This window comes from Petromyzon marinus, chromosome 1, assembly GCF_048934315.1.
Source record: "Petromyzon marinus isolate PM22_M1 ecotype Great Lakes invasive population chromosome 1, UKy_Petmar_22M1.pri1.0, whole genome shotgun sequence".
Lineage (NCBI taxonomy): Eukaryota > Metazoa > Chordata > Hyperoartia > Petromyzontiformes > Petromyzontidae > Petromyzon > Petromyzon marinus.
Window position 1 is genome coordinate 32,135,734 of NC_133667.1, and position 18,351 is coordinate 32,154,084.

General features: G+C 51.4%; 1 long non-coding RNA gene across 1 annotated transcript; it reads left to right on the plus strand.

Moving 5' to 3' along the window:
- The first annotated feature begins 10,182 nt into the window (after positions 1-10,182).
- LOC142924609 (uncharacterized) lies at positions 10,183-15,263 on the plus strand. The gene is made up of 2 exons (XR_012941715.1): positions 10,183-12,989; positions 13,700-15,263. It is a non-coding gene; the product is annotated as an uncharacterized LOC142924609 (long non-coding RNA).
- Positions 15,264-18,351: the final 3,088 nt, after the last annotated feature.

An 18,351-nucleotide genomic window follows, 5' to 3' on the forward strand; every position in this document is an offset into this window, starting at 1 on the left:
TTGACACCGCTGGTACCGGCTATCGGCAAGTTCACTCAGCTCCACATCCTCCTGTACCACGTGAATCCATCGCTTCTCTAATCCGGCTACACAGAATCTGCTTGGGCACGCGGTGGCTGAGCACGTGGGCTAAATGACCCAGCCAACGCAGCCTCGTTTGCCGGAGGAGCTCGCTGATGTTGGGAACTGTGTCCAGACCTTTCTCGAGGATCTGCGAGCTCCTCACACAATCCAGGCTAAGTGAATGACGCTATTCATCCTTTTGACGATTCTGCCCATACTGCTGCTTCTGCTGATGACGCTTCGAATGCTTGTCCCTGCTGCCGATGCTGCTACTGCTATCGATGATGCTCATTAAAGTATTGCTGCTGCTGATGCTGCGAACACGATGATGCGAACACGATGATGCTCATGCAAGTATTGCTGCTGCTGATGATGATGCTAACGATGCTTATTAAATATTGCCGGTGATGATGCTCATGAAAGTATTGCTGCTGATGATGATGCCGATGCTGCTTCTGCTAACGATGATGCTCATGAAAGTATTGCTGCTGATGATGATGATGCTGCTGATGCTTTTGCCCCCGCTGCTCCTGCTGCTGCTGCTGCTGCTGATGATGCTGATGATGCTGATGATGCTGGCTGGCGCCGAGAGATTACGGGACGCGTCTCTTGTCATCTGAACGCGACGCAAGCACCGCCGCGTGACACCGCAACGGGGATGAGAACCCATCATTATGCTTATCTCGCACGCGTTGGCGCACGTGTTAGTACACAGCACAAAGACAAGGCAAAGATCCCCCGTGTAGCCTCAACAGACCGTTGGGGCAAGTGCTGTTAGCAAGTAGCACCGATGAAGGCCGGCACTGCACATACGTGGTAGTGCTGCGGTCAGCACCACGCCCGGCCGCCTTTATCTCCCCTAGTGGCGATGTTTACGCACCGCACCAGGTACTCATTTGAGGCTGAGTCGACCATTTTCGGGGAGGCCCAGAACCGGTTCAGATAATAATACACAGACACGCACACACGCACGTGTGCGCGTGTCTGTGTTGATGCTGCGTTCAGCATCAACGCCCGACCACCTCTGCCCCCCACCCCATGCCCAGCGCTGATAGTTTTTGTTTTTACCCACTGCACCAGCCGCTCATTTAAAGGTTGAGTCGACCTTAGGGAGGCTCAGGATGGATTCAGAGATGGAGCGCTCAAATCAGCTCGCGTGCAGGAGCGCTGCGCGGACCTTTGCATCGCATGCAGGGTCGTTCGTGAGGAATGGTGATGGCCCGAGGAGACTTTCATCCAGCAGTGCATAGATCATGGTGGCCGATGATGATGCGTAATTAACAACGAGTGACCGGAAGGCGCGGGGTGGGCAATGTAGAGATATTACAGAGGAGCTCTCTGCATCGCCCTCCAGCAGAAGGCCCTTTTCGCCAGCAGTGGCGCGAGCAGGAAATTGCAGGGCTGCGCCTTTAGCTTCACCTTTTACATGACCAGCCTCAAGAGCATCGCCCGCCCCTCCTGAGTTGACTCTCTGTCTGTTTGTCTGTGTGTCTGTGTGTCTGTCTGTGTGCCTGTGTGTCTGTCTGTGTGTCTGTGTGTCTGTCTGTCTGTGTGCCTGTGTATCTGTCTGTCTGTCTGTGTGCCTGTGTGTCTGTGTGTCTGTGTGCCTGTGTGTCTGTGTGTCTGTGTGCCTGTCCTTGTGACTGTGTGCCTGTCTGTGTGTCTGTGTGTCTGCGTGTCTGTCTGTGTGTCTGTGTATTTGTGTGTCTGTCTGTATGTCTGTGTGTCTGTCTGTGTGTCTGTCTGTCTGTGTGTCTGTGTGCCGGTGTGTCGGTGTCTGTCTGTGTGTCTGTCTGTGTGTCTGTCTATCTGTGTGTCTGTCTGTCTGCCTGTGTGCCGGTGTGTCTGTGTGTCTGTCTGTGTGCCGGTGTGTCTGTGTGTCTGTCTGTCTGTCTGTGTGTATGTCTGTCTGTGTGTCTGTGTATCTGTGTGCCGGTGTGTCTGTGTGTCTGTGTGCCAGTGTGTCTGTGTGCCTGTCTGTCTGTGTGTCTGTGTGCCTGTCTGTCTGTGTGTCTGTCTGTGTGCCGGTGTGTCTGTGTGTCTGTCTGTGTGTCTGTCTGTGTGCCGGTGTGTCTGTGTGTCTGTGTGCCGGTGTGTCTGTGTGTCTGTCTGTGTGTCTGTGTGCCGGTGTGTCTGTGTGTCTGTGTGCCGGTGTGTCTGTGTGCCGGTGTGTCTGTGTGTCTGTCTGTGTGTCTGTCTGTGTGCCGGTGTGTCTGTGTGCCTGTCTGTGTGCCTGTGTGTCTGTGTGTCTGTGTGCCGGTGTGTCTGTGTGCCTGTCTGTGTGCCGGTGTGTCTGTGTGTCTGTGTGCCGGTGTGTCTGTGTGCCTGTCTGTCTGTGTGTCTGTGTGCCTGTCTGTCTGTGTGTCTGTCTGTGTGCCGGTGTGTCTGTGTGTCTGTCTGTCTGTGTGTCTGTCTGTGTGTGTGCCGGTGTGTCTGTGTGTCTGTGTGCCTGTGTGTCTGTGTGCCGGTGTGTCTGTGTGTCTGTCTGTGTGTCTGTCTGTGTGCCGGTGTGTCTGTGTGCCTGTCTGTCTGCCTGTGTGTCTGTGTGTCTGTCTGTCTGTGTGTCTGTGTGCCGGTGTGTCTGTGTGCCGGTGTGTCTGTGTGTCTGTCTGTCTGTCTGTGTGCCGGTGTGTCTGTGTGCCTGTCTGTGTGTCTGTGTGCCTGTGTGTCTGTGTGTCTGTCTGTGTGCCTGTCTGTCTGTCTGTGTGTCTGTGTGTCTGTGTGCCGGTGTGTCTGTGTGCCTGTGTGCCTGTGTGTCTGTGTGCCGGTGTGTCTGTGTGTCTGTCTGTGTGTCTGTGTGTCTGTGTGTCTGTCTGTGTGTCTGTGTGTCTGTGTGTCTGTGTGTCTGTCTGTGTGTCTGTGTGCCTGTGTGTCTGTGTGCCGGTGTGTCTGTGTGTCTGTCTGTGTGCCGGTGTGTCTGTGTGTCTGTGTGTTTGTCTGTGTGCCGGTGTGTCTGTGTGTGTGCCGGTGTGTCTGTGTATCTGTCTGTGTGTCTGTGTGCCGGTGTGTCTGTGTGTCTGTCTGTGTGTCTGTCTCTCTGTGTGTCTGTGTGTGTGTCTGTGTGTCTGTCTGTGTGTCTGTGTGCCGGTGTGTCTGTGTGTCTGTCTGTATGCCGGTGTGTCTGTGTGTCTGTGTGCCGGTGTGTCTGTGTGTCTGTCTGTCTGTGTGTCTGTCTGTGTGCCTGTCTGTGTGTCTGTGTGTCTGTCTGTGTGTCTGTCTGTGTGCCTGTGTGTCTGTGTGTGTCTGTGTGTCTTGTCTGTGTGTCTGTGTGCCTGTCTGTGTGTCTGTCTGTGTGTCTGTGTGTCTGTCTGTGTGTCTGTGTGTCTGTGTGTCTTTGTGTCTGTGTGTGTGTCTGTCTGTGTGTCTGTCTGTCTGTGTGTCTGTCTGTGTGTCTGTGTGTGTGTGTCTGTGTGTCTGTGTGTCTGTCTGTGTGTCTGTCTGTGTGTCTGTGTGCCTGTCTGTGTGTCTGTGTGTCTGTGTCTGTGTGTGTCTGTCTGTGTGTCTGTGTGTGTCTGTCTGTGTGTCTGTGTGTCTGTGTGTCTGTCTGTGTGTCTGTGTGTCTGTCTGTGTGTGTGTCTGTGTGTCTGTGTGTCTGTCTGTTTGTCTGTGTGCCTGTCTGTGTGCCTGTCTGTGTGTGTGTCTGTCTGTGTGTCTGTGTGTGTGTCTGTGTGTCTGTGTGTGTGTCTGTGTGTCTGTGTGTGTGTCTGTGTGTGTGTCTGTGTGTGTGTCTGTGTGCCGGTGTCTCACTGAGCACTCTTACTCGGGGCTCGTGCCGTTATAAATGTGGCACCAGACCATCAGCAAATGACTTGTACTGCTGGTGCCTTCCGGAAAGTTAAATCACCGGCGCTAATGGATTTCAAGAAACTGCCTTTTTGGAAATTCAGCATGCGGAGCGCTTTAACGAACCCACCACCCCACCCCCCAAATAAAAAAAACCACCATGGAAACAATCAAGAGGGAGACAGCCTGGTGGTTGAGGTTGCAGTGCCGAGCCAGTACCGTTAAGAGCCTGGGATCGAATCTAAGTTGCGGCCGCTGCCTGTAGTTTTAACCTGGGTTCCTCAACAAGTGTAGGGATTCCATTATCTCAGCTCGGCCACTAATTACTTTGATAACCACCTAAAGATTCACGTAAACACCTCCAGATGCGCGTCGACTGTGAGCTCTGGTTAGACTGGGTTCGCGAGTATAGTGTGGGTTGATGGTCTCAGCCTGGTCACCAATGCCTCTACATCAGCAACAACAACCCCCAGCACGTTACATTTCGTTCTGAACTCAATTTGGATAAGTTCCAGTCACTCGCAATACATGCTTTGACTGTCAGGCAACCCGACGTTAATCTTCTGGTGCTGGCTGAGAGAGCTCTGTCCTTCCCTTCCACTGTGTGGATCAGAGGATTATTTATTGAAACAATAAAAAATGGTTAGTAAAACTTGATAACTCATTAAACCGTTCGTAATTTATTGTGTAATTGTAATACGTTGCCATCGTGAAATACACTGCTTTGAAATTGGCTCCATCGTTTTGAAACACCCTGTACAGAATCTTTACCAGGTAAGGCCCCCTGAGCTATCCAGCTCTTTTTCAGAAGCGACATGGCAATCACAAATGATAGCTCAACGAAGTGGCATATCACGTGGAAATGTATAGTAGCCAAATACTCTAAACACGTGATGTTGATTCTAAATGTGGAGGGGAAAACCGGAGGACCCGGAAAAAAATCCACGCGGCCACAGGGACACGCAAACTGGAAATATACAGCAGGCGTCATTGGTCAGGATCGAACCCAAGACCTGCTGTATTCGGGCGAGGTAGTTAACATCTCGCCACCGTGGCACCAGTCGAAAGGGATCTCAGCAGCTCTGTGATGTCCGCTTTTGCGGGCGGTTCTCTAACACTGTTTTGCATTGCTCCGCGGGAGATCCGAATGAGCTCAGTCTACTTATGATGTTGACAGTCGATGGCACAATTGTGGGAGGGAATATACCAAAACTAAGGGTAACAAAAAGAAGATACACGCATTTTAAAATAAAGAAGATATCCATGTTTTCACACTGTAGATCATTTAAAAAATATATAACAATATTTTAATTTCGTTACATCATGATTGCGGCGTTAATACAATTAAAGTGTTTTGACTGCAAAATCACGAAGAAAAAATATATTTTTGGAGACAGGAGATCCGACCGTTGGCACCTCGAAACGTTTCTTGTAATTAATTGATGACTCGCGATGAAACACAAACAGGGGGTATTGTAGCTCCTAAACGTCTCCGCAGAATATTCTGTTTCATCTCCGTCGTACAGATTACCGAAGAAGAAGACGACGAAGAAGAAAATAAATACCGGAGAAAAATGTACGAAAACATTTTGTCTTCGCAGATTCAAGTGAAGGAAACCGATTATTTGACTCATGTATGATATTAACTTCATTCACAGTGAGGGAAAAAAGTATTTGATCCCCTGCTGATTTTGTACGTTTGCCCACTGACAAAGAAATGATCAGTCTATAATTTTAATGGTAGGGTTATTTGAACAGTGAGAGACAGAATAACAACAAAAAAATCCGGAAAACGCATGTCAAAAATGTTATAAATTGATTTGCATTTTAATGAGGGAAATAAGTATTTGACCCCGATGCAAAACATGACTTAGTACTTGGTGGCAAAACCCTTGTTGGCAATCACAGAGGTCAGTCGTTTCTTGTAGTTGGCCACCAGGTTTCCCACATCTCAGGAGGAATTTTGTCCCACTCCTCTTTGCAGATCTTCTCCAAGTCATTAAGGTTTCTCGGCTGACGTTTGGCAACTCGAACCTTCAGCTCCCTCCACAGATTTTCTATGGGATTAAGGTCTGGAGACTGGCTAGGCCACTCCAGGACCTTAATGTGCTTCTTCTTGAGCCACTCCTTTGTTGCCTTGGCCGTGTGTTTTGGGTCATTGTCATGCTGGAATACCCATCCACGACCCATTTTCAATGCCCTGGCTGAGGGAAGAAGGTCCTCACCCAAGATTTTACGGTACATGGCCCCGTCCATCGTCCCTTTGATGCGGTGAAGTTGGCCTGTCCCCTTAGCAGAAAAACACCCCCAAAGCATAATGTTTCCACCTCCATGTTTGACGGTGGGGACGGTGTTGTTGGGGTCATAGGCAGCATTCCTCCTCCTCCAAACACGGCGAGTTGAGTTGATGCCAAAGAGCTCCATTTTGGTCTCATCTGACCACAACACTTTCACCCAGTTGTCCTCTGAATCATTCAGATGTTCATTGGCAAACTTCAGACGGGCATGTATATGTGCTTTCTTGAGCAGGGGGACCTTGCGGGCGCTGCAGGATTTCAGTCCTTCACGGCGTAGTGTGTTACCAATTGTTTTCTTGGTGACTATGGTCCCAGCTGCCTTGAGATCATTGACAAGATCCTCCCGTGTAGTTCTGGGCTGATTCCTCACCGTTCTCATGATCATTGCAACTCCACGAGGTGAGATCTTGCATGGAGCCCCAGGCCGAGGGAGATTGACAGTTCTTTTGTGTTTCTTCCATTTGCGAATAATCGCACCAACTGTTGTCACCTTCTCACCAAGCTGCTTGGCAATGGTCTTGTAGCCCATTCCAGCCTTGTGTAGGTCTACAATCTTGCCCCTGACATCCTTGGAGAGCTCTTTGGTCTTGGCCATGGTGGAGAGTTTGGAATCTGATTGATTGATTGCTTCTGTGGACAGGTGTCTTTTATACAGGTAACATGCTGAGATGAGGAGCACTCCCTTCACGAGTGTGCTCCTAATCTCAGCTCGTTACCTGTATAAAAAAACACCTGGGAGCCAGAAATATTTCTGATTGAGAGGGGGTCAAATACTTATTTCCCTCATTAAAATGCAAATCAATTTATAACATTTTTGACATGCGTTTTTCTGGATTTTTTTGTTGTTATTCTGTCTCTCACTGTTCAAATAAACCTACCATTGAAATTATAGACTGATCATTTCTATGTCAGTGGGCAAACGTACAAAATCAGCAGGGGATCAAATACTTATTTCCCTCACTGTATGTATTATTGTCAGGCGGCCAGGTGGCTCGGAAAGCCAAGGCACTCAACCCGGCACTGCTCAGATCCTGGGTTCGAATCTGAGTTTCAGCCCACCGGTTAAAAACCCACCAAAAAAACTGGGTACTCCAGTGTAGCAAGTTGTTTGCCAGAAGTATTCACGACGGCTGTTAGCGACTCAACAGCTGCCTCAATCCCACCTCTGACTGCCGTTCAACTCACACCCACGTCGGGATAGGTGAGTGAGCAAGTGGACGATTTCACGAGTAACCTACTGATTCATTTAAATGCTGCCCCTGCTGGTGGTGCTGGTGGTGCTGGTGGGGAGTGATAGTGTAGCGGTTAGCGCGCTGCGCTACGAAACCCGGCGGGCCGGGTTCGACTCCCGCTCACGGCTAACACCAGCGACGATGATCTGAATCGGTCCTGGGCCTCACCTTAGGGTCCACTCGGTCCTCAAATGAGTACCTGGTGCGGTGCGTAAACATCGCCACTGGGGAGACAAAGGCGGCAGGGCGTGGTGCTGACCACCCACTCCTACGTATGTGCAGTGCCGGCCTTCATAAGTGCTACTTGCCTACAGCACTTGCCCCAACAGTCTGTTAAGGCTACACGGGGGATCTTTGTCTGTGGGTGCTCGATCACTGCACTTGCTCCTCCAGTCTGTCCAGGCTACACGGGGGATCTTTGTCTGTGGGTGCTCGATCACTGCACTTGCTCCTCCAGTCTGTCCAGGCTACACGGGGGATCTTTGTCTGTGGGTGCTCGATCACTGCACTTGCTCCTCCAGTCTGTTCAGGCTACACGGGGGATCTTTGTCTGTGGGTGCTCGATCACTGCACTTGCTCCTCCAGTCTGTCCAGGCTACACGGGGGATCTTTGTCTGTGGGTGCTCGATCACTGCACTTGCTCTTCCAGTCTGTCCAGGCTACACGGGGGATCTTTGTCTGTGGGTGCTCGATCACTACACTTGCTCCTCCACTCTGTCCAGGCTACACGGGGGATCTTTGTCTGTGGGTGCTCGATCACTGTACTTGCTCCTCCAGTCTGTCCAGGCTACACGGGGGGATCTTCGGTGGTGAATGATCGTCGTTGGCAGCGGCGTTACCGTGCGGTTCCGTGCCGTGTGCGAGATTGGTGACCGGGGCTGTTCCTAATTGCCGCGGGGCTGATTGATGTTCGACGGCATGCGCCCCGTCGCCCGGCGGACACAGGATCGCGCGAGTCGTTCATCACCTCCTTCATCACCTCCTTCATCACCTCCTTCATCCCTCCTTCATCCCCTCCTTCATTCCTCATCCTACTCTACAGAGGAGTTGCGGCGTGAAGAGCGGCTGGCTCAGCCAGACAGGCGGACAGACGAGTGGATCAGCACACAAAGACCAGGATCCTACCACCACCACCACTGTATATATATCCTTAACTGACTGTCGGGGGCCGTGAACTCCACGAAGCAACGCAGCACAGACACGGGAGGAAACCCGGACTAGTTCTCCCTTCAAGCAAGCACGGACCATCACTGAATTGTCCTACTTCCAAGCTGCCGCTCTGCTCACGACGACTCATTCACCAATCCCTATTAGAGGCTAGGGGGGTGGTGGTGGTGGGTTTGTGTCATCATCATCATATGTTAAAATATATAAACACATATCAATATATGTTTTCATTTAAAAAAAAATCCGCAGATGGGGGCGGCTGGCGGAAGGGCGCCGCCTCCGTTGGCTGTGAGCAGCAGAGGGGCGACTGCCACAGAGACGTGGGTTGCCATGGGAACCGCCTCTCGATGATGGCGTGGGGACCGTTACCATCGTTACCACCGTTACCATCGCTCCCTCGCTCACCTCGTGGTGCCCCCCCCCCCCCCACTAGCGCCTCACGTCAAGGCAACGCCGGACGCACCAGCCCAGCACCCCCTAGCACCCACCCCTCCCTCCCTCCCCACCGCTCACCCCATCCCACCCCAGCTCACCTCACTGCACCCCTCCCACCCCTCCCACCCCCCCGGACGTCGTGCGCCGTCGCCCGTAACGCAGCAGAAGCAGCAGCACTACGGGCAGGCAGCCTCCTCCCCCCCACCACACACACACACAGTCTCCACCCACACACACACACCCACACACACACAGTCTCCACCCACACATCACACACCCACACATCACACACCCACACACACACACCGTCTCCCCCCACACACACGGCGTCTCCACCCACACATCACACACACACCGTCTCCCCCCACACACTCCGTCTCCACCCACACACATACCGTCTCCACCCACACACCACACACCCACACACACACCGTCTCCCCCCCCACACACACACCTTCTCCCCCCACACACCACACACCGTCTCCCCCCCACACACACCGTCGCCACCCACACCGTCTCCACCCACACACACACACCGTCTCCACCCACACCGTCTCCCCCCCCACACACACCGTCACTCCCCACACACACACCACACACTCACACACACCGTCTCCCCCGACACACACACACCCACACACACACCGTCACTCCCCACACACACACCACACACTCACACACACCGTCTCCCCCGACACACACACACCCACACACACACCGTCTCCCCCAACACACACACCCACACACACACACCGTCTCCCCCCACACACACACCACACACCCACATCACTCACGCTAGCTCCAACAGACTCTACTACTAACACCAACACACTACACTACTAACACCAACACACTACACTACTAACACCAACACACTACACTACTAACACCAACACACTACTCACACCAACACACTAACGCTAACCATAGCACAAGCACTAACACACTACAACAACAATACTTCAACACTAACTGTAACACTATTAATCACACTAACTATAAACGCTAACACGAACCCTAACGCTCCAACCCTAACCCGTTTTAATATCCCGAACGCACTAACGCCAATCCCAGCACTTGCACTAACACACCAAAACACGAGCTCCAACACATTAACGTGCTAATAATAATAATAACACGAGGTCTGACGCACCCTTACACTAGCCCTAAACCTGACACTAACCCTACCACACTAACAACTGGTCTAACACCCTTACACTAACCCATCAAGCACTAGCCCGAACACAATAACGCTAACCATAACGCTAACAATAGCCACAACCCAAACCCCAATTTTATCCCGAACAAATAACTGGAACACAACAACATACTCTTTGGTGTTTTCGGTAATGTCATGTAGGTAAATAAAATTTAAAAGAAAAGAAAACTAAATTAAATCACGACGTTTCGGAGGCAACACAAGCTTCCTTCTTCAGGTGAAACAGTCGCACCAAGATAGCTGCATCAATTTTATTTTACCTACGTGACTTTACCGAAAAAAAACAAAGAGTATGAATCCTTGCAGTCACGAAAGCTTCAAATCTAGAACAACAACACTCCCATCTCAAGATTACCCTAACTCCAACCTAACCTCAAACCACAGTCCAACCTTGACCCCAAGCTCAAAAGTCCACTCTCATTAGCAGCAGAGGCAGGACACGTGGATTCACGCGCACGTGGACACAGCGACAAAGATCCCCCGTACAGCCTTAACAGACTGTAGGGGGAAGTGCTATTAGCGAGCGAGTTTGAAGGCTACCGGCACGGCGCACGAAGATATGGGGTGGGTCAGCACCACGCCCGGCCGCCTTTGTCTCCCCAGTGGCGATCTTTACACATCACAACATCTACTCATTTGAGGTTGAGTCGACCTAGGGCAGGCTCAGGACCGGTTCAGATAATCGTCACTGGTGTTGGCCGTGACCGGGAATCGAACTCGGGTGGCCGGGGTTCGTAGCACAGCAGTGCTGCTAACCCCACACATGGACACACACACACACGTGGACACACACGTGGACACAGACACACACACACACGTGGACACACGTGGACACAGACACACACACGTGGACACACACGTGGACACACGTGTAAGCAGACACACACACGTGGACACAGACACACACACGTGGACACACGTGGATACAGACACACACACATGGACACAGACACACACACGTGGACAACAACAACAACAACAACCGCCATTCGCCACTAAGTGGCGGTGACGTCACCACGACGCTTGTGCCAGGCTATGTGCACCCTGAGGCCACGTGAAGTGTCGAACGCCCGCTGGCAGGAGGTCACGGGGCAGACCCAGGTGCCACGGGTCGACTGACTGAGATGACTGGCTGATGCACCACCTGTGCCCCCTACTGTGCCAACCTGCTGTGCTTTAGCCACCCGGCGCTCCGCTCGCTGTTGTGAGCGTCGCTCCTCCGCTCTCCGTTGTTGTTGGAGGGCGACTGCCTCCAACTGCCCAGTAGCATCCTTCACGAGCCTCCTCCACAGAGGCCGATCTTGACACCGCTGGTACCAGTCATCGGCAAGTCCACTCAGCTCCACGTCCTCCTGTACCACATCACTCCATCTCTTCTCTAGCCCGTGCCGCGCCCGCTTAGCCCCCTCAATCCGGCCAAACAAAAGCTGTTTCGGCATGCGGTGGCTGGGCATGCGGGCTACATGACCCAGCCATCGCAGCCTTGCCTGCCGGAGGAGCTCACCGATGGGACCCTGCCCAGATCTTTCAAGGATTTGTGAGCTCCTCACACAATCCAGTCTGGTTAAACCCAGGATGGATCGTAGGCAGGTCAGCCTAAATGTTTCCAACCGGCGAAGATGTTCCATTAGGGGGGTCCACGTTTCGCAAGCGTAGAGAAGGGAGGGAATGACCGTGGCCGAGAAGACCTGAAGCTTAGTGCGGAGCGACAGACCAGGTAGCTTCCACACAGCGTTACGCAACCGATGAAAAGATATTGCCGCTCGACTGATTCGGAGTGAGACCTCTGCTGTTAAACTGGAGCCAGTCATAAGCACACTGCCCAGGTATGGGAAACTCTCCACTCTCTCCACAACTGCCCCATCACCGATTGGGAGTTGTGGGGGTGGAGTGTCCGATGGTACAAAATACCCAGGCAGGTGCTTAGTTTTGGTGGGGCTGATGGTAAGGCCCCACCTCTTAGTGGCACGCTCCAGTCTCAGCAGCAGCGTCTCCAACTCCTCCTCTGACTGAGCAGCTATTACCAAGTCATCAGCATACATAACGTGGTTGAGCAATAGGGAGCCATCCCTTGACCGCACCCGGGCATCGATTAGCCTCCCATTATATCTGTACCATATGGAGATTCCCCCGGTACAGCTATTGAAGGCTTCACGAACTACGTGGTCAAAATAGATGTTAAATAATGTGGGAGCCAGAGGACATCCCTGTCGCACCCCAAGGTGTACAGGGAATGGCTCTGACTCCCGGCCACGTAGTTTTACCCGGGCCCGCTCACCATCATGAAGGTCCTTAATGGACACACACGTGGACACAGACACACACACGTGGACACACACGTGGACACAGACACACACACGCGGACACACACGTGGACACAGACACACACGTGGACACAGATGTGGACACAGAATTGCAACGAGAATAATAAGACGGTAATGATGATCATCTTAACGCTCGATGTGAATGTTTTTGTTGCTGCAAATGAATGTTACGATGATTTTTTCAAGTCAAGTTTCTCTTGTACTGTATTTAACATTATAAACCGCTACACTAACCGCTACACTACCGCTCCCCCTATACATGCCTATCCGTGAGTGTTCATGTGGCCATCTGTCCTTCTCCCCATCAGCCTGTCGGTCTAGTCTAGCTAGCTACAGAACGGCTTGTCGATGGACACGTCAAATGCCTGGTGGTTGAGACTAACGACAGATCAGCGGACAAAGGAGGGAACACTCCGGGGAGAGCCCCGCCTACGGTGGAGATGGAGCGATTACATCAGTTGGAGTGCAGGTGCGAAATGGATCGTTGCATCTTGAGACCGTGAAGCGATGGAGACAGCTTGGGCGAGCGTTCGTCCAGCAGTGGATTGACAAAGGCTATGTACATTATTGTTGTTATGATTGTGAAAAGCAGCGTTTATTTAATTGTCCGTGGGTGGTTATAACTGTGATTGCCGTCAATAACGTCTCAGATGGTTCATTTGTTTACGTTTTAAAAAAAAATATCCGATGCAATTGTCGAAGAAAACACCTTGTAATGTCGTGGCGCTGTCAAGACGGATCTCGTTACCTGCTTCACGCCATCCCCGCGTAATCACAACCTTAATCTCAGTAGTGGATAATAGATCACAGCTGATGAGCAAGATGATGATAATGATGAGTTGACAGTTCATTTTCGTCGCTTCATTAGGAAGCATATTAAGGAAGCCACTGGGAAGCCGTTCACTTTGAAATCTAGATCGAAAACTCATTCCTTTAGAACGTATTCTTTTTGTGTTTAGTTTGTTGTCCTTCTCCCCCACCCCCCGGCACCTCCGATTAGCACGGTTGGCTACGCACGGCGCGAACGAAGTTCATAATAGGCGACGCACGAAACATCGCCGGCATAACAGCCCCCTCCCCCCGCGCCCCCATCCTCGCAAATCACAACTTAAAAAAAATATATTTACGATTTTTTTTTTTACCAGGTAAGGCCCACTGATCTACGTCGCTCTTTTTCAGAAACGACCTGGCCACAGAGGACGGCTCAGCGACGTGGGCTCATCGCGTGGGAACTTACAGCAGTCGCCAAATAATCTAAACGCGTGGATGTTCATTCTAAATGCGGAGGGAAAAAATTCCAAATATACAGCAGGCGTCGGAGTCGCGATCGAACCCATGACCTCCTGTATACCAGGCGAGGTAGTTAACATCTAGCCACCGTGGCTTGTCAATCCCTCGGTATGTACATTGAGGCGAAGGCGAGCTCCGCTATTCTCGTGCAGTGCAGCAGGAACCTCGGTAGAGAGACAAAAACAAACCCCATCGTTTATGGACTCCTGGGAAAATAAATTACGATAATACTTTGTTTTTATTCATTTAAAATCCGGTGATATATACGGCGCGGTGTTCTGAGAGGCGCCTGGCTTGCTTTCGCTTCCCGTGGCACAGCGGCTGATTTGGAGACCGCCTTGTGCACGCGTGTCCCTCTGCGTTTCTGCAGCGTGTACACTCCCCGCCAGCCCGTGCCGTGGTCGTGTCACCGCCCTTGATGGAGTGACGCGCGTGCGGTGTGTTCACGCACGCGCGCCTCCCCGGGAAGGTGTGCTTTGACCCGTGGGGTTCAGGGGGGTCCAAGTTCGCCTCTCGGGTTCCCAAGCCTTGTGCGGAATCCGAGCTCCCTTCTCCGAGACTGAGATAACAGCACCCAGAGATCCGCCACCACGAACACCACTAACGCCACCACCATCAACAACACCACCACCACCAGCATTACAATGACGCTTGTGCCATGCTAGGTCCACTTTGAGGCCACGTGAAGTGTCGAAGGCCCGCTTGCTGGAGGTCACGGAACAGACCGCAATTGCCACTCTGTGACTGAGATGGCTGGCAGATGCACCAACTGTGCTCCTCACCATGCCAACTTGCTGCGTTTTAGCCGCTTGGCGCTTAACAACACCACCACCACTACCACCACCACGCATCTATGACGGAGTCATGCAGTCTCTCCGTAGGACAACCGCTGTTTGGCTTACCACGAAGTAGTAATTATTGTATCGACCCTAGAGGTATGATGGGTTGAGTCGGCTCCTGACCAGGATTTGGAATTAGCGAAACTGCGCTTGCGATAATGCGATATTTGTGTCCACACACGCGCGTGCTCCTGCCAGCCATGTCATGCGGTACACAAGTCCGTTTATTTATTTACGACAATTCGACTTACGAACTTTCAGTGATACGAACAAACCTGTCCGTATGTGCAGTTGTCTGTTCGGACTGGGAGTCGTAAGTTCAACCGCCGCGCAATAGATGGCGGTGGTGACATCTACATATACAGATTATACAACTTTTAAAGCCATTCCCTGTGTTTAGTGTAGATGCCGTACAACATGTTTGGAATCGACAGGAGTAAAGTTGGACTTACGAACAAATCGACTTACGAACAGACCTATGGAACCTAACTCGTTCGTAAGTAGAGGAGTTCCTGTTCTTATTTCCCCCCCCCCACTTAAATTCCAATCGTGTTGTCTAGAATGTTCATTACAAAGTCTAGGATAATAAAGGTGGTTGTTTGACCGTTGAGAAATGAACGTGGTTGTTTGTGGAGAACACGCGGGGTGGCGGGGGAGGCGGCGGCGGTGGGGGGGGGTTAAACACCTTCAAAGATCACACCAAAGCCGCTTGTGCTTTGTGTGCTCCCTTAGCATTGACATTTAAATCCGTCCAATAGAATACAATTGAGAAACTTTCCTTCGTTGGTTTACCTGCGGTTGCCTTCGAGACGCGTTTTCTTCACGAGCGGCGGGGGGTGGCGAAGTTGCGATGAAAGATTTAAAACGCAGTGCAGCAGCGCAGCCGTTCAAGTGTGCAGGCGGTGCAACTGCGCGAGAGTCCACGTGCTGGAGGGGGGGGGGGGGGGCCCAGCCGCCGGGTTACGAAGAGGTGGGGGGTAGAAGGGGGAGATCGGGGCATTTAATTGCTATGCCCATGCCAAGCACGTTCCGGTACTAATAGACGTAGCGTTTTGTTGTTTTCGTGAGTTTATTTTGTTAAGAATGAGGCTCACTTAAGTGACTGGCACGCCGAGCTTGTTTTTATGCTGAACGTTAAATTTGAGTCCACGGTATCACAGCCGTCTTCTTTCCTTCTTCTTCTTCATCTCTAGAATTAAATAAATGATTGCTGTTTAACACGTCGGCTTTCGCGACCAACATCATCTATAATAAAGTATTTTTGGGTTAGATCGCGTAAATATAAATATGTCGTTAAGCCCGTCACCACCGACACAGCCAATTCGTAAAGTTTGTTACTTTAACAGAACATGGCAATTGGTTACTAGTACAGCACACCGGTGTGTTGGAGAGTAAATCCACATTGTGAATATTGTAAACATCGCAGTACGATTACAAATTGAAAGATCGTGGCAGATAGGGAGGCAAGAGGGGAGTAAGCGAAACAGCGAGGGAGAGAGGGGGGAATAAGTGAGACACGGAGGCAGGGAGACATGGGGAAGGAGACAGGGGAAGGAGACAGGGGGAGGGAGACAGGGGGAGGGAGATATGGGGGAGGGAGACAGGGGGAGGGAGATATGGGAGAGGGCGACAGGGGGAAGGAGACAGGGGGAGGGAGACAGGGGGAGGGAGAGAGGGGGAGGGAGATATGGGGGAGGGAGACAGGGGGAGGGAGACAGGGGGAGGGAGACAGGGGGAGGGAGACAGGGGGAGGGAGATATGGGGGAGGGAGACAGGGGGAGGGAGATATGGGGGAGGGAGACAGGGGGAGGGAGATATGGGGGAGGGAGACAGGGGGAGGGAGACATGGGGGAGGAAGTGGGCGATGGGAAGCTGCGTGGCCCCGTAAATCAGGGGCCTCTACGACACCACAACATCAGAGCGCGCAGCTGCCTGCGATGGCACAGGCGGCACCACGGGGGGGGCGGGGGGGGGGCTGGAGTGGGGCGGAGTGGGGGGCTCAGGGCTGCGGAAAAGCAGCGCTATGCCCCCCTCGCCCCCCCCCCGAGACTCGGTGGGAGCGAACAACAAAATGTATCCCGCAATTAGGAATCTCATTGGAATTGGGGAGGGTGAAGCGAACTGGCTTACTTTACAGTGAGGGGAAAAAGTATTTGATCCCCTGCTGATTTTGTACGTTTGCTCACTGACAAAGCAATGATCAGTCTATAATTTTAATGGTAGGTTTATTTGAACAGTGAGAGACAAAATAACAACAACAAAAATCCAGAAAAACGCATGTCAAAAATGTTATACATTTATTTGCATTTTAATGAGGGAAATAAGTATTTGACCCCCTCTCAATCAGAAAGATTTCTGGCTCCCAGGTGTCTTTTATACAGGTAACGAGCTGAGATTAGGAGCACACTCTTAAAGGGAGTGCTCCTAATCTCAGCTTGTTACCTGTATAAAAGACACCTGTCCACAGAAGCAATCAATCAGATTCCAAACTCTCCACCATGACCAAGACCAAAGAGCTCTCCAAGGATGTCAGGGACAAGATTGTAGACCTACACAAGGCTGGAATGGGCTACAAGACCATTGCCAAGCAGCTTGGTGAGAAGGTGACAACAGTTGGTGCGATTATTCGCAAATGGAAGAAACACAAAAGAACTGTCAATCTCCCTCGGCCTGGGGCTCCATGCAAGATCTCACCTCGTGGAGTTGCAATGATCATGAGAACGATGAGGAATCAGCCCAGAACTACACGGGAGGATCTTGTCAATGAGCTCAAGGCAGTTGGGACCATAGTCACCAAGAAAACAATTGGTAACACACTACGCCGTGAAGGACTGAAATCCTGCAGCGCCCGCAAGGTCCCCCTACTTAAGAAAGCACATATACATGCCCGTCTGAAGTTTGCCAATTAACATCTGAATGATTCAGGGGACAACTGGGTGAAAGTGTTGTGGTCAGATGAGACCAAAATGGAGCTCTTTGGCATCAACTCAACTCGCCGTGTTTGGAGGAGGAACGCTGCCTATAACCCCAAGAACACCATCCCCACCGTCAAACATGGAGGTGGAAACATTATGCTTTGGGGGTGTTTTCTGCTAAGGGGACAGGACAACTTCACCGCATCAAAGGGACAATGGACGGGGCCATGTACCGTCAAATCTTGGGTGAGAACCTCCTTCCCTCAGCCAGGGCATTGAAAATGGGTCGTGGATGGGTATTCCAGCATGACAATGACCCAAAACACACGGCCAAGGCAACAAAGGAGTGGCTCAAGAAGAAGCACATTAAGGTCCTGGAGTGGCCTAGCCAGTCTCCAGACCTTAATCCCATAGAAAATCTGTGGAGGGAGCTGAAGGTTCGAGTTGCCAAACGTCAGCCTCGAAACCTTAATGACTTGGAGAAGATCTGCAAAGAGGAGTGGGACAAAATCCCTCCTGAGGTGTGTTCAAGCCTGGTGGCCAACTACAAGAAACGTCTGACCTCTGTGATTGCCAACAAGGGTTTTTGCCACCAAGTACTAAGTCATGTTTTGCAGAGGGGTCAAAAACTTATTTCCCTCATTAAAATGCAAATCAATTTATAACATTTTTGACATGCGTTTTTCTGGATTTTGTTATTCTGTCTCTCACTGTTCAAATAATCCTACCATTAAAATTATAGACTGATCATTTCTTCGTCAGTGGGCAAACGTACAAAATCAGGAGG